This window comes from Sinohyriopsis cumingii, chromosome 6 (genome assembly GCF_028554795.1).
Source record: "Sinohyriopsis cumingii isolate HCF-2022 chromosome 6, ASM2855479v2, whole genome shotgun sequence".
Taxonomy (NCBI): Eukaryota; Metazoa; Mollusca; class Bivalvia; order Unionida; family Unionidae; genus Sinohyriopsis; species Sinohyriopsis cumingii.
In genome coordinates this window covers 429,571-442,919 of record NC_142966.1, presented here as the reverse complement: position 1 = coordinate 442,919, position 13,349 = coordinate 429,571, and the positions used below count along the sequence as shown (strand labels likewise).

The 13,349-nt window shown below is 35.5% G+C and overlaps 1 protein-coding gene across 1 annotated transcript in view; it reads right to left on the bottom strand.

Annotated features, from left to right (window-relative positions):
- LOC149796254 (major facilitator superfamily domain-containing protein 6-like) overlaps positions 1-9,590 on the bottom strand; it is a 47,988-nt gene extending 38,398 nt beyond the window's left edge. Inside the window, exon 1 of the mRNA XM_089960893.1 lies at positions 9,460-9,590. The gene's annotated coding sequence lies outside the window, so the exon portion shown is untranslated. The remainder of the gene's footprint in view (positions 1-9,459) is intronic.
- Between the last annotated feature and the right edge of the window lie 3,759 nt (positions 9,591-13,349).

The following is a 13,349-nucleotide window of genomic DNA, read 5'->3' as shown; positions in this document are numbered from 1 at the left end:
CAACCAGGCCCAAAAATCTTGCCAGAGAAAATATTTTTTAAATTAAAATTTCACATGGAAGATTTTATCATCCATGATACTAAACAAAATCGAAGAGCACATAAAGGTTTTCAGGTTACACAAGTAGATGATGTAGATGAGCAGTGATAACTAATGGATAATTACTTTACTGAAGCTAATGAGTTGTAGTTCATTCAGCTGGTTGGCTGATTTGGCAACTGTCCTTAAAGCTCTTAACTCTGACAGATGTGCTATCATTAAAAAGCATAAATGGTATGGTGCACCAAGAATATATCACAACACATCATAACAAAAGATCGATTCTACACATTCACAATTTTTTTTTTTTTTACAAATAAGACTTAAATGTCAAAGATGAAGAGCTCCAACTCTGGATTAGAGATTAGGTGTAAGTAAATTGTTTTCACCTACCACAAACTGAATTCTTGACTGAATGCTAAAGTTATGAATTAACATGCCTGGCAAGGAAGGCACCTTTGTAGAGGCAAAAACACTGACTTCTAGTTGAAATTTGTAATTGTCATTAAGAAATGTCTTGCCAAATATTTGCATTGCAATGCAATTTTGCTAGAAGCTTGATACTGATGAGAACTTGGTTGAGTTTCATTGCATATAGCATATCAGCCTATGCCTGTCTGACCCACTTATACTTTCGTTATGCACATTAACTCCCCAAGTATTACTGGTGTGGTGCTTTACGGCACAGCAACACAAGTAGGTTCTTTAGTGCGAAGGCAAATGGAGTAAAGTTCCTTACCCAAGTACACACCATGGTAACTGACCAGGCTGTTCCGATAGTGTGATTCGAACTCGTACCCTTTTGGTCACGAGTCTGGCATGCAAACCACTGAGTCACCGTGGCTCCCAATTATTATTGCAAATTTGTAATGTAGTACATGTATGATATTAACCAGGCCTCAACTCTTTGAGACTGTTAATGTTTGAGATGTTTCAGATTGTCAATGTTAGAGATAGTCAGTGGTTGAGATCATCATTGTTTGAGACTGTCAGTAGATGAGATTGCCAATGTTTGAGACCAACTGCCAGTGTCATCATTACAGATAAATGAATTTGTTGAGTCTATGCTCTTAAAATAAGTAACAGAAAAGAGTGAACGACAACAAGTTTAGTAAAGTTTAACAAATATATTTATTTCCCAAGAATACAAAGTGAAAATGTGAGAAAAACAACTTATGGTATTCTGAATTAAATCCCAAAATAATCGAAGAATTACAGACATTAAGTCTTAGTAATTTAAAGTCCTAGAAAAAAATTGAGAAAAAGAACAGAAAAAAATCCCAAAACTGTAGTCGATGACATGTCTGGTAGCTATTAAAGTGTTGATGTATCAACAGTCTTTTGTGGAATTACAGAAGTATAATACCAGGGTTGAATATACTATAAATTCCAGTGGATGTCTCTATCCAAGAATTTTATCAGAGCACTTTTGCATTTCCAGAGAAACTAATCAACTTGGATTCAATAATGTGAACAAAAAAGATTCCAGCCATATACTACTGGTCACAACATATAATATACAACTTGAAAGTGCTAGATGTTAAAGCACAAATGACCAAGTCCTCAAAATTACAAGATTATATAGCTGTCTACTTCACCTCAGGTCAAAATTAGCATTTTCTATAAATAAAACATTACCTAATGGAAAATAACCTTCTACAATGATCCTGATGTTTGCAAAATCAAAACCATAACCTGTAAAATTCACTTAGAAAAGTCCACAACCCTGACACAAATAAACATTCCCTTCTTCTATTAATAAGATCCTGATATTATGCCCATACACAGAGAATAATTTAGCTATGTATGAGTTGTTTACATAAAATGAAATAAAAATATAAAATAATCAATCAGGTCAAGCAGAAATGAACTCAATTTTGGGCAAGGTCAAGTCCAGCACACAATGTTACATTACAAAAGAACGTAATGAAATTTAAAAAAATTTAAAACTTACAAACAATTAAATTAAATATACATAACAGAATTATAAAAAACTTTATAACTAAATGCCACACTGTTTTGATAATGCACGTTTGCTTCAGATGTTGGCCTGCAATGTAATCCAAGTTATAAGATTATATTTACTTTTGGACCATTTTGATACCCTATGTTTTCATTCGATTTTAAATGCTAACTCTCAACCTTGAACCATCAAAAGTGAATAATTAGTAATCAATAAGGTTTGTTTGTTAGTCCACCACTGTTTTCAGTACATATTTCTCTTATATTTGTAGATACTGTCAAATATAAAAAGATGTGTGAGAAGTTTATTTTCATTTTTTCACAGCTAATGATAATCCACAAAACTGAATCCACTATGAAAAATATTTGAAGTTGTTTTGAGTTTAATGCCATTTCTCAGTGCAAAACAGACTAGTACAACTGGTAGAGGAAAAACCTGTGAAAACCATGGTGAGAACCACCAACCCACGTGAAGCTAATGGTAGACTTCTCATGTACACACAATGGGTTAGCCCAAGACTCAAACCCACGCACAGGTGTTAAATGGCAGAGATCAGGAAAGGTTTACACTTTAGACCACTTGGCCATCCAAGGCCCCATGAAAAATAGTATTGTTGAACAAAACTAAGATAAATGGTGTGATTCCATACAAAAGCCATTAAATATAAGCAGCATAAAAAAATAGCAAATATAAGTAGCATCAAGTTTCAATGAAGTTTGATGAGAATCTAAAATTTTAGCAGCTTTTCTTTTTGGGATGCAAATTTTCAAAATCAATCAAATTCATTCAGAAGATAATTTCACAGATTACTTGGATCAATATTTTCTCCATGATTCATCAAATTCTTTCAGTCCAATAAATGTTATAACTTATTATGAATCATAAATATATTATGCTAAGAAAAGAAGAAAATTTAACTTAAAAATGACATCCTAAAAACTAAAGTGAATAAAACAATGAAATAATTCAACATGGTAATGGTACAGTAAGATTTAATAATGAATTCACATGAATATAAAAGTAATCTATAACTTTCAACACTAAAAAGACTGGAGTTTCTTTTGCAAATAACTTATTTGACACTTTTTAATATTCCAAAGTGCATCTGACCTCAGAGCTAGGATTTCACTGTACAATTACTAACACCTCTTTGAATGCATAGTCCTAGGGTCAAAAGTAAGAAATAATCAGTTTTTTTACTATGAAGTATTGATAATTATGAGTGGCAGACAATTAAGATGATTGATCCAGACTGAGTAAATGAACCTTCTGAATGTGGTATAAGGGCTGATATGTTTCAAGTCTGCTCGTGGGCACTGAATGGCAAAGATCAAGTAAAGTTGAGAGAGAAACACTTATCATACAATGTTGATAACATCTTGATGAAGACAGCTACTGTTAATATAATATTTTTTGTATTGTTTTTGGAATATAATATTAGTGAAATAAGTACAGGCAGTATTTAAATTCTTAATATGTTTGGATTTGAATTGATCCGGACATGAACGATGTGAAACCTCTCAAATTACCCCCAGACTGCTATCTTTCCTTTCAGTGTGAAAAACATCAGAACTCTAGACACCACCACTACAAACACACACACATACACATAAGCACAAAAAATTCTTAAGTTTCCCCCAGAAATTAAATAAAATATGAGACAGCAGAAAATATTAAATCCTTATTGCACATAAATTAATATAACAGCAAATCAGATAAGCTCGCTCCTGAGTCTGCTCTTAGAACCTGACTTTTTGAAATACCCTCTTGTGCTATATATTTCAAAAGAGAAAAATCAAATTTAAGATAGAGAAAAAAGTTTTATCCTGATTGCACATCTATTTTAAAAACTTATTACATGAAAATAATCAACAATAAAAATGTTCCGTAACTTTTACAATGAAACACAATAATGACAAATTATTACCATTGTTTTAATAGAAGCCACTTTTTTAATTAATGCCTACCCCGCCTTTAAAAAAAAAATTCTAACCTTATCGAGGCTTATAGATTCGTTATGGTATTTCCAATAATTGAAACAGTAAATAAGTAATCCAACAATTGTTAGAAAAATCAGAACAACTTAATTGACGAACTTTTTCAGTCAAAAAGCGATGCACAGTATTCAATGCTCCTACCCCCTTTGAAAATTGCACTGCCCCAGGGCATCTATTATAATAACTATGGCATATTTACAAAAAGTAATAGCAATAACTAGATGGCTGCCATGTTATATCATTACCATTTAGGACAATCTATGTAGAATGAAAAGTCTTTAGTGAAAAGCCCATGTCCAATTATATGCACATGTTCACGGTGAATAGTGTGTGTGTGTGTGTGATTTGGATTTTTAAGTCATATCGTTATGATGTCTGCAGTGTGGCTGTTTATATTGACGTCTAGCACTGGGGAATCATGTTGCAGATATGTAGCGTGATGTCCCACCCAGTCACAAAATCCTGACAACAGGCCGCCCAGTCCTAACACTAATCTCTTAATGCTGAGCGCCAAGCAAGGAAGCTGTCAGTACCATTTCTGTAAGTCTTTGGTGTGACTCGGCCGGGGATCAATCCCATGACCTCCAGCATCCGAGGCAGACGCTCTAACCACTAGGCCACCAGAGCGGTTTCATGGTGAATAGCAATAACAAGATCTTCAAGTTGGCCAATATGGTGGCCACGAAGATGTGAGACTGGCACCATATTCATTAAGGGTGAATGGGTGGAACAATTGAATTTTCTGAATGTGCATTAGCTGGACAAGTGTGTGGAGGCAAAATCTGATCCACCCCTGTGATGGAATTTAATATCTTCTCACTCTCTCGCTTGAGGATTAAAAATTAATGAATGATGAAAAATATGGCACAGTAATGACATTTTTCACATAATGCTGTTTCAAAATCAATCAATGTGGAGATAGAAGTGTTCCAAACCATAATAAGTCATCTCATTTTGTAATCTTTTGTTCAAATACTAGGTTAATTGCCCATCCTAGGATAGGAATACAAAAAGTTAAAAACAAAATTAAAAACTGGGATGAGCAAGTCTGAATGTTTGAACATAAAAATAGAAAAAAGTAAACAAAAATATGGGATTCTGTTGTGAGTTTCGAAATCATAACCTCCTGTTTGGCAAGAGGGATACATCGAAAGACAGACAAATATGGGTGTTTATATCACAAGATTCATTTTCCTTTTAGAGAGTTATGTAGCTTATCATAATTAATGGGGAGATCAATTAAGCAGTGTGAAAACTGATCAAACTGCCATATGAAGTGATGTTATTGCATGTAGCTGATGCAAGCTTAATGTTTAAACAAAAACCAATAACATAAAGGAAACAAATCGTACATGGTAACACAATTACCTCAGATTACTCTTATGACCCCTTCTGACAGGACCCTATCTATCATACTAAATAAGAGACAAAGTAAGTAACTTCTAAACACCTCATTTCACACCTAACCCTCCATGTCAGGCTGCTATTCCCATCCATGATAGCATTCTGCAGGCAAAATTTGCACAATTCTTACATTTCAGAGCCTACAACTTCAGTTTGCCTCAACGTTTGTTGACCATTAACCTTTTTCCGAGTAAGGTAGCAACTATCAAATTTCTGCATGATATCCTTTGATGATAAAACATACAAACATGTGTTTTAAGATCAGAATCGGTGATCTGGATATATATATATTAACTGCCTCTTGTACACTATTTCGTCATAAAATTAGTTTGAAACTGTAAGTGAACCAGTAGGCCTAACGGGAAATAATGGCGGACTTCGCTAAGTCTGGGATGTACCAGTTTATTAGATTGTTTTCGTAAATCAACAGGCAAATATTTTCAGATAAATATACAAATCATTGAAAGCAAATCCAAGGTATTATTTTATTACAGATTTAACTTTAAAATGCAAATTATGTAGGTCAGAACCATATGGGACAATGCTATGTTGTGGAATTCACAAGATGTGCTTTAAGGTCTAAGCTGTTTTCCAACTTGACATGTATTTGCAAAAATACAGGAAAAAACAGCAAATCAGACACTATTTAACAATTGCCTAAAATGACTAAATGGACAAAGACAAATAAATAAAACATAAATTTGCGATCCTGTCAATGGACTGTTGTAATGAAGCTATATGGTGGGACTCATATTTTTACCAAAATGGGAGTCCTGGACTCCTAATTTTAAAATCCTAGCGAGACCTCTGAATGCTCTGCACCTTAACTGTCATCAATAAACTTCCAGGTGAAAATTATCAATCGCTATGGACTTGGTGGCCAAGTCCTAAACTAGGGCAAAAAAAAGAGCATGTCGGGTCAAATATCATCACAAGATAGGGTAGAATTAATTTTTTTATGAACATGTGCATCTTTCACTGTGGCATCACAGCACATGACATTCAATCTGAATTGTACTGGATCATACCTTTATGTGATCTCACCCAAAGGAACATGGATGTATGAAGATCTAAATAAAGTGAACAACTGCCATTTAAGGGTATGCACAATCAATTTCTAAAAAATGACACCCATAACTGAAATAGTCAATGCTGAATGCCTACAAGACCTAAGTGACTTTTACTACAGTATCTGCAAACCCTTCTATTTGTTTATACCCCCTGTGAATTTTAAATACAAAACACATCAAGGATATAGAAAATGCACAAAACTTAATCATTTCATTCACTGATGTAAAAGTTCTAACCTGATTGTCACCAGCAGGTCCTAAACACTGTCAAGTTGTTGTCACTTAGAATCAAAGAGTTTTTTTAGTAATACAGTCACGATACACAATTCAGTCAATATTTTCAAGTAACTGATGCGATGCAGTTCATTTTTTTAATAATCTCAAGAAATCCTTAAATTCTGGAGTTACAACCCTTTGAATAAATGTATACTAGTTTCTTCCTTTTAGTTGTTCAGTTTGTTTTATAAATATTTAAACAAGACATCGCAATTATTTAACAAAAAGTTTTTACTGAAATAAACTATCAGGGATGGTCCTGGCTTTTAAAAAGCTGTCGCCAAAAAAATCGCCAACCTCAATATTTGGTCGCCAATTTTCAAAAAGTGTCGCCAGATCAAGTAGTGTACATTTTTTCAAGTGTTAATTTAGTCTATTAATGTAACAGACAATGAAAATTACAAAAGATGGGTAGTTAATACTCTAATGACAACAAGCATTAACAAAATGTTACACAGTGTTACATGAAGATCCGTCGCGATTTTAGGGCTGCCCACTTGTTGAATGCAGTTTCAAAGTCTAATTTTTCACACCTGTACATGCTGATTCTCATTAAATTCTCAAGAGATGAGATGCAGAGTTTATTTCTGATGTCAGTTTTTATGAGGTTCCTCTTACTGAATCCACGTTCACAGTCTACAGTGCTGACAGGTGACACCAGTAGTCTCTCAGCAGCCCCCCTCCCCTTATGGCTAGCTTCACAAAGCTTGTAGTGAATTGCTTCCTAATTCCCAAGAATGATCACTGAATGCTGTATAAATTTTCTTGACAAGCAAAATATGATCTCCATTCCCACGAATGAAACTTACATGAGTCAACACCTGGCAATATTGGACCGTATATATAAGCATAAATTCACACCCAATTTAGGGATTCTTTCACTCCTGTATTTTGAGGAATAAATAATTGTTATTAATTATGCAAAACTGTTTTTTGTGCTATTTCTTGTTGTGGAGTTTAAGTCTCTGCAGCCGTAACATGGACTGATGGCAAAAGGAAAAGATCAATGAGTAAAATGCTGCACTGGCGACAGATATAATTGTGACTGGGATTTTTTCCATTTGCTTTGTATTTATACGCAGTAGTCGGTACTTCAAAGGTTATCAGTTTTCTATGAAGGTTCAGCAAAACTATTATATTGGTATATGTAAAAAAAAAAACAACAACAGAAGGATTAGCCATTCAATTAATTGTATCTGTTCTATTTGCGTCTTCAGAAGTCGGTCAGTTGTAGGTATAGTTCGGTAGCATGACTGACAGTATCACAGCATACAGTACTCAGCCCAGATGTCAGCATAGCAGATTATGATGTAACAATACACTGTAAAGATGGGGTTGTCAATACGAACAAAGGATCGTTTGTGTAACAGATTGATTTCAATGCATTGCTTAGTCAAGTTTGTGGCTTCCTTTCGTTCTCCCTTTTAATGTATCCAGTCCAAATCCATGATTGTATGTACAAATTAAATAACCAAAAAGTCTGTCGTCAAAAAAATCGCCAGATGAGATATTTTCGTCGCCAATAAGGAAAAAAAATCACAATTTGCGACATTGGTGAAGCCCAGGACGATCCCTGAACTATTCTATTAACCAGAAAAGGAAAGTGAGCAGTCCGTCTTCTTGTTTTCATTGAAACTTTTCATTTAGTATGAAACGTGAATAAGCTGACAGTTAAGGACCTCCTGATGACAATCAAGTTAGAAATTATAAATTGATGAATGAAATAACAAAATTCTATGCACCTATTTATATCCTTGATGTTTTTCATTTTGTAAAATTGGTAGTGGAGTACAAACTGGACAGTTGTTGTTGTTGTTGTTGTTATAGGGTTTAACGCCATTTTTCAGCACAAGATAGGCTATACATGGCGGCCAGTATTAATGGTGGAGGAAGAACCGGGAAAACCCCGGAAAGAACCACCGACCCACGAGAAGCTACCGGCAAGCTTTCTCACATATCCACATTTGCCGAGCCCGAGACTCGAACCCACGCAGATAGAGGTGAGATGGCAGTGATCCGTGACGGACAGCGCTTTAGACCACTCGGCCACTCGGGGCCCCACAAACTGGACAGAATGTGAATACTATAGGAACTCGAGAGAGAGACTAAGCCGTCTGCTTGTTTACATCAAAAGCTTCCATTTGCTTTGAAACGTCAACAAGTCAACAGTGTTAAGAAACCCCAAGGTGGCAATTGGGTTAGAAATTATAAATCAATGAATGAAATAATTTTGTGCATTTTTTTAACATCCTTGAGGATTTTTGTTTTTCAAATCGGTAGAAGGGTGCACATAAACGGGAGGGTGTGCGAATACTATATACCTGGTATCCTATTAGTCCTACAATGTAGGATGTTATTATCACATATTTATGTTTGGGTAGCACCAAAATAAAAAAAAATATAGAGTGATACGTCTTACTTTGTAGAACTAGTCTCTCATATAGTATGACAGTGTCCGATATTAAAACGGGTCATAGATAATTATGTCACTTGGAATAATATATTTCTTTAATGTCATTGCTTTTTTTTCAACATAAAGCTCATGTCAGGCACTGGAGGTTGAATGAGTGGTGGCAATGCCAAGAAGCAACTTTTGGTTATTTTGCTACGGTAAAAAGATTCCTTTGTTTTTTAATATACCCTGTCCCAAAATACACCCTAGGTTTCAATATTTCCTGACAAAGAAGACCCCAATTTTTGTTACAGGTACCTCTCTGCAGACCACTTAAACTTGGGCCCCTAGCACAGGTGACCTCGTGGTGTTTACAAGTTCGCACTTCGTGTATTGAATATCCAGTCTGGTTCCCTGCTTCGGATGTGACTTTATCTTTAGTCTGGTTCCCGGAAACTATATATCTACACTCTACTGCTCCTCCGTTCGTGTGTATCGTATGTATAGAGTGCCTGACACCCAGCTGATTGTCAACATTTCGGAAAATCAAAAGTACACCATGTACACCAAATTCCAACTTTAATTAAAAAAAGTAATGAAATTTCACAACTCAAAGGATTAGGAAAATAACACGAGTGGCTTACACACCATTGGAATAGATTTCTGTCCACTAGTACAACTGGACTTGATTTGATCTTACGCGCTTTGCCGTTTCTGGGCGTACAGCTTTCCTGTGACGTTTCGCGTCCCGCAGGCCCCTTGTCTCCTTTCCTCGGCCGGACATGTTCATGAATTAAAAAGTGCGACATTCGCACATAAAGCGGGACTGTAGTGGCTCCATTCCTACAATCCCGATCAATTGAAAATCTCGACCTTCGAGACTTAACCAGTCGCGAAAGCACTAGTTGCGTAGGCGACTTAAATCCTTTAATTGATTGATTGATCGATCCTCCGTTGCGTGACTCACGGTCATTTCCAATAGTAAACCTGTACAAACACAATATTAAAAATTCAGTAACTTTAAATTTCTGAGTGTTCATGATCTATTTTATATTTATCAGTATATACACATCCTTTATGACATATACTGTGCGGAAAAAAATACGAGCCGCGGCATTTTCTAGATTTTAATACATGTATTTGAACCAAATGCTTTTAATACCGCACCAAAGAGTCAGGTTCTGATTTTAGTAATTAGTCTTCCAAACTCGAGTCTGTAACGGGACTGAAATTCTATCAATAAAACAATGTCTCTGTTTTTCTAGTTACAACATGGATAAGCTCTCAAAGATTCTTTCTGCTAAAATCTTACGTTAATTATCAACCAATCCTGGGAAGCCAAACCAATGTTTAATATGTTTTATCCTCAACCGTTATTCTATGTTTTATCCTCAACTGGGTTTTGTTTGTTTGTTTTATTCTGCTTCTAAAGAACGCTCTTTCCATTGTTCCGTTTTTTTCTTGATACACTCTGAAGACCACTATAATTTGCTCTTCTGATTCATTACGGTTATCTTTACTTTTGTCTGTATTTTCTTCTGTACTTGTGGCTCCTTTTATTTGACGCTGCGGGTATTCTGGACCCGACATACGTAGCAAACATGTTGACCTTTATCTGAGTGCAGTAACTCTTATTCTTACAGAAGGTATGCGTACTTTCGAAATGACTCAGAAAATCTTCGACGAGAAGAGCAATCTGTTGTGATTCTTTCATTTTCACAGACTGAACGTTGAATGAGCACGTTCTCTTAGGGTGAAAAGCTGTGTATATAGGGAGAAAGTGTCTACCCTAATCAAATCAAATATTTAATTTTTAATACAAACCGATGACACCTAGCTGATGAGAAAGCGTAATAAACCAAGATACAACGAAGACTTTCGGTGTCACTCATACTTAAATGATGTGTTAGCTCAAGTACGTACTAGCAATTTTGAAGACAACATGGATGACTATGAATTCAACCAACACCATGTACTTCTACCACAAAACCAAAAATAGTCAAGACGGAAAGTGGTTCGGTAGCTCCTGAAGATTATTTTGGCCGTCGAGCGGCCCATAAAATGACTTGCAGAAAGTCTCGAACGACAGTTTACATGTTCACAGTGAAATTTAAAGATTTAAAGTCTAAAATGACACCAGAGAAAAAAGCGGGTTTGATTACATATTAATGGGAATCATTATTAGACGCATTGAAACGGTATGAATGAATCGCGCAGTAATCTCCACGACAGTTTTATTCCACATTTTTCGAATGATCCAACCATTAACCATTTACAAATGGTTTAAAATTTGTGACATTTATACATAATTTATATTATTTAATTTTAAAAAAGTTCATTTAAAGGAAATGTAATTATATAGCATGGGTCGGTGGGACGAAGCTAGATTACTACAGCAACAATATTAGGATCTCACCGGGAACAAAATCATATTACAAGAATCAAAAACAGATTTAAATCTCATCATAATACATAAGATCACTCGAAGCAACACAAGAAGAGTTTGTAAGGTTGTCTGCGATTGAGCCGTCAACATCGAGATTTGATTTTGACAGATTAACCAAAGATAAGAAACAAATACCATTTGAGTTACAGCTGCATGATTGTATGAAACAAGCAAAGAATGAGTTTTACAACGATGGTGCTGTTTATGTTTGGTCGACGTTTAAAATAGATGGTGATGGAATATTTATAGATTCGAAATGAATCAAAAGGTTGCTCATAAAATAATACAATATCAAAAGGACAAAAAGAAGTATTTTTCAAGAAGAATTTTTTCAGGATAATTTTTTTAGTTCAGCAACAAACACCACATGGATCACAGTGGATCATACGTGATAAACTCGACCCTGTTAAAATATCACGGCGACATAATAATGTCGTCATAATAGATAAAAAAATACCAAACCAGGAACATTTAACGGGATAGATAACATCTACTACAAAAACGCATATCCTGCTAGAGCCGTTGTTTACGCAGTTTATCACATGTATGAACCAAACATATCTGTTCATGTTATGACGAAAACAGGCTCGAGAAATTATATTGTTCAACGTGTCAGAGAACATTTTGTAAATTCGAGACGAGGAAAAGGACTTACAAAATCAAGATTGAAAAAATAAATAGCTGGGAAAACTCTCTTATTAACGAAGCTAAAATAAATGACGTTGCCACGCTTGAAAAAAAAAACACTGAATATTCCAATAATTGTGAAAACAAATAACCAATGAGATTTATTACGTAATTAACGTAGCAAAGGTGCTCCAATAACATTAATTGATCATAATTGTCATGAGTGGACAGAGTCTGTAACAAAATTACCACAAGAAAGAAAGATACGATTTTACAACGGTGATAATTTTGAGGAAATTCACAACATAAGTAAAAACAAACCTCTATCAGTCTGGTTATTTTACAGCGGCTGCATCAGTAGTGAATGGGGTCACTTTAGCGTCAAGGGGAATTAGCATTAAAAAACACCCTGGGTCACTTTGGCGTCAATGGGAAATTTAACATTACGAAAACCCCTGGGTCACTTTGGCATCAAGGGAAATTTAACATTACGAAAACCCCTGGGTCACTTTGGCGTCAATGGGAAATTAACATGGGAATAAATTGTTGGTCTGTTGAGCGTCAAGGGGAAATGGAACAGGGTCGGGACCCTATTTTAATAAGGTTCCGACCTGATGGGTCTATGGAAATGGAACAGGGGAAAAGATTGAAACAGGGAGGGGTCTCTATTTTTTTTTTTAAAAATAAAAAAATAGAAAAAAGGGGTAGGCAATTGAAAGTCTATCTCTTTTCGAGAGATTGGAATGGCCCTGAAAAGGGCCTTTGGGTTTATGTTAATATGCCCTTAACATAAAGGGTATCTGCAAGATCTTCTTCGTCTTAGGCTTCGTCTATGGAAGGTCCATAGACTAAAACTCTTTTGAGGCATCCTTGCCTCTCCACGTAAATCCTACGTATCCATAGGCTTGTGGCGGTCCTATGGACAACGGTCCACTCGGATCGGACATACATCGGTATGTCCGTCCTGAACATCATCGTTGACACAAGCGTAGAAGATTGCACATCGGTCCACATGTTGAGGCGCCGAGAACAAGTGAAGGAATGCAGTGAACTGCACTTATTTATAGGGAGAAAAAGGATTGAAACGGATTGAGTTTGCTGACCAATCCAAACACGCGTTACAAAATTCAGTCAT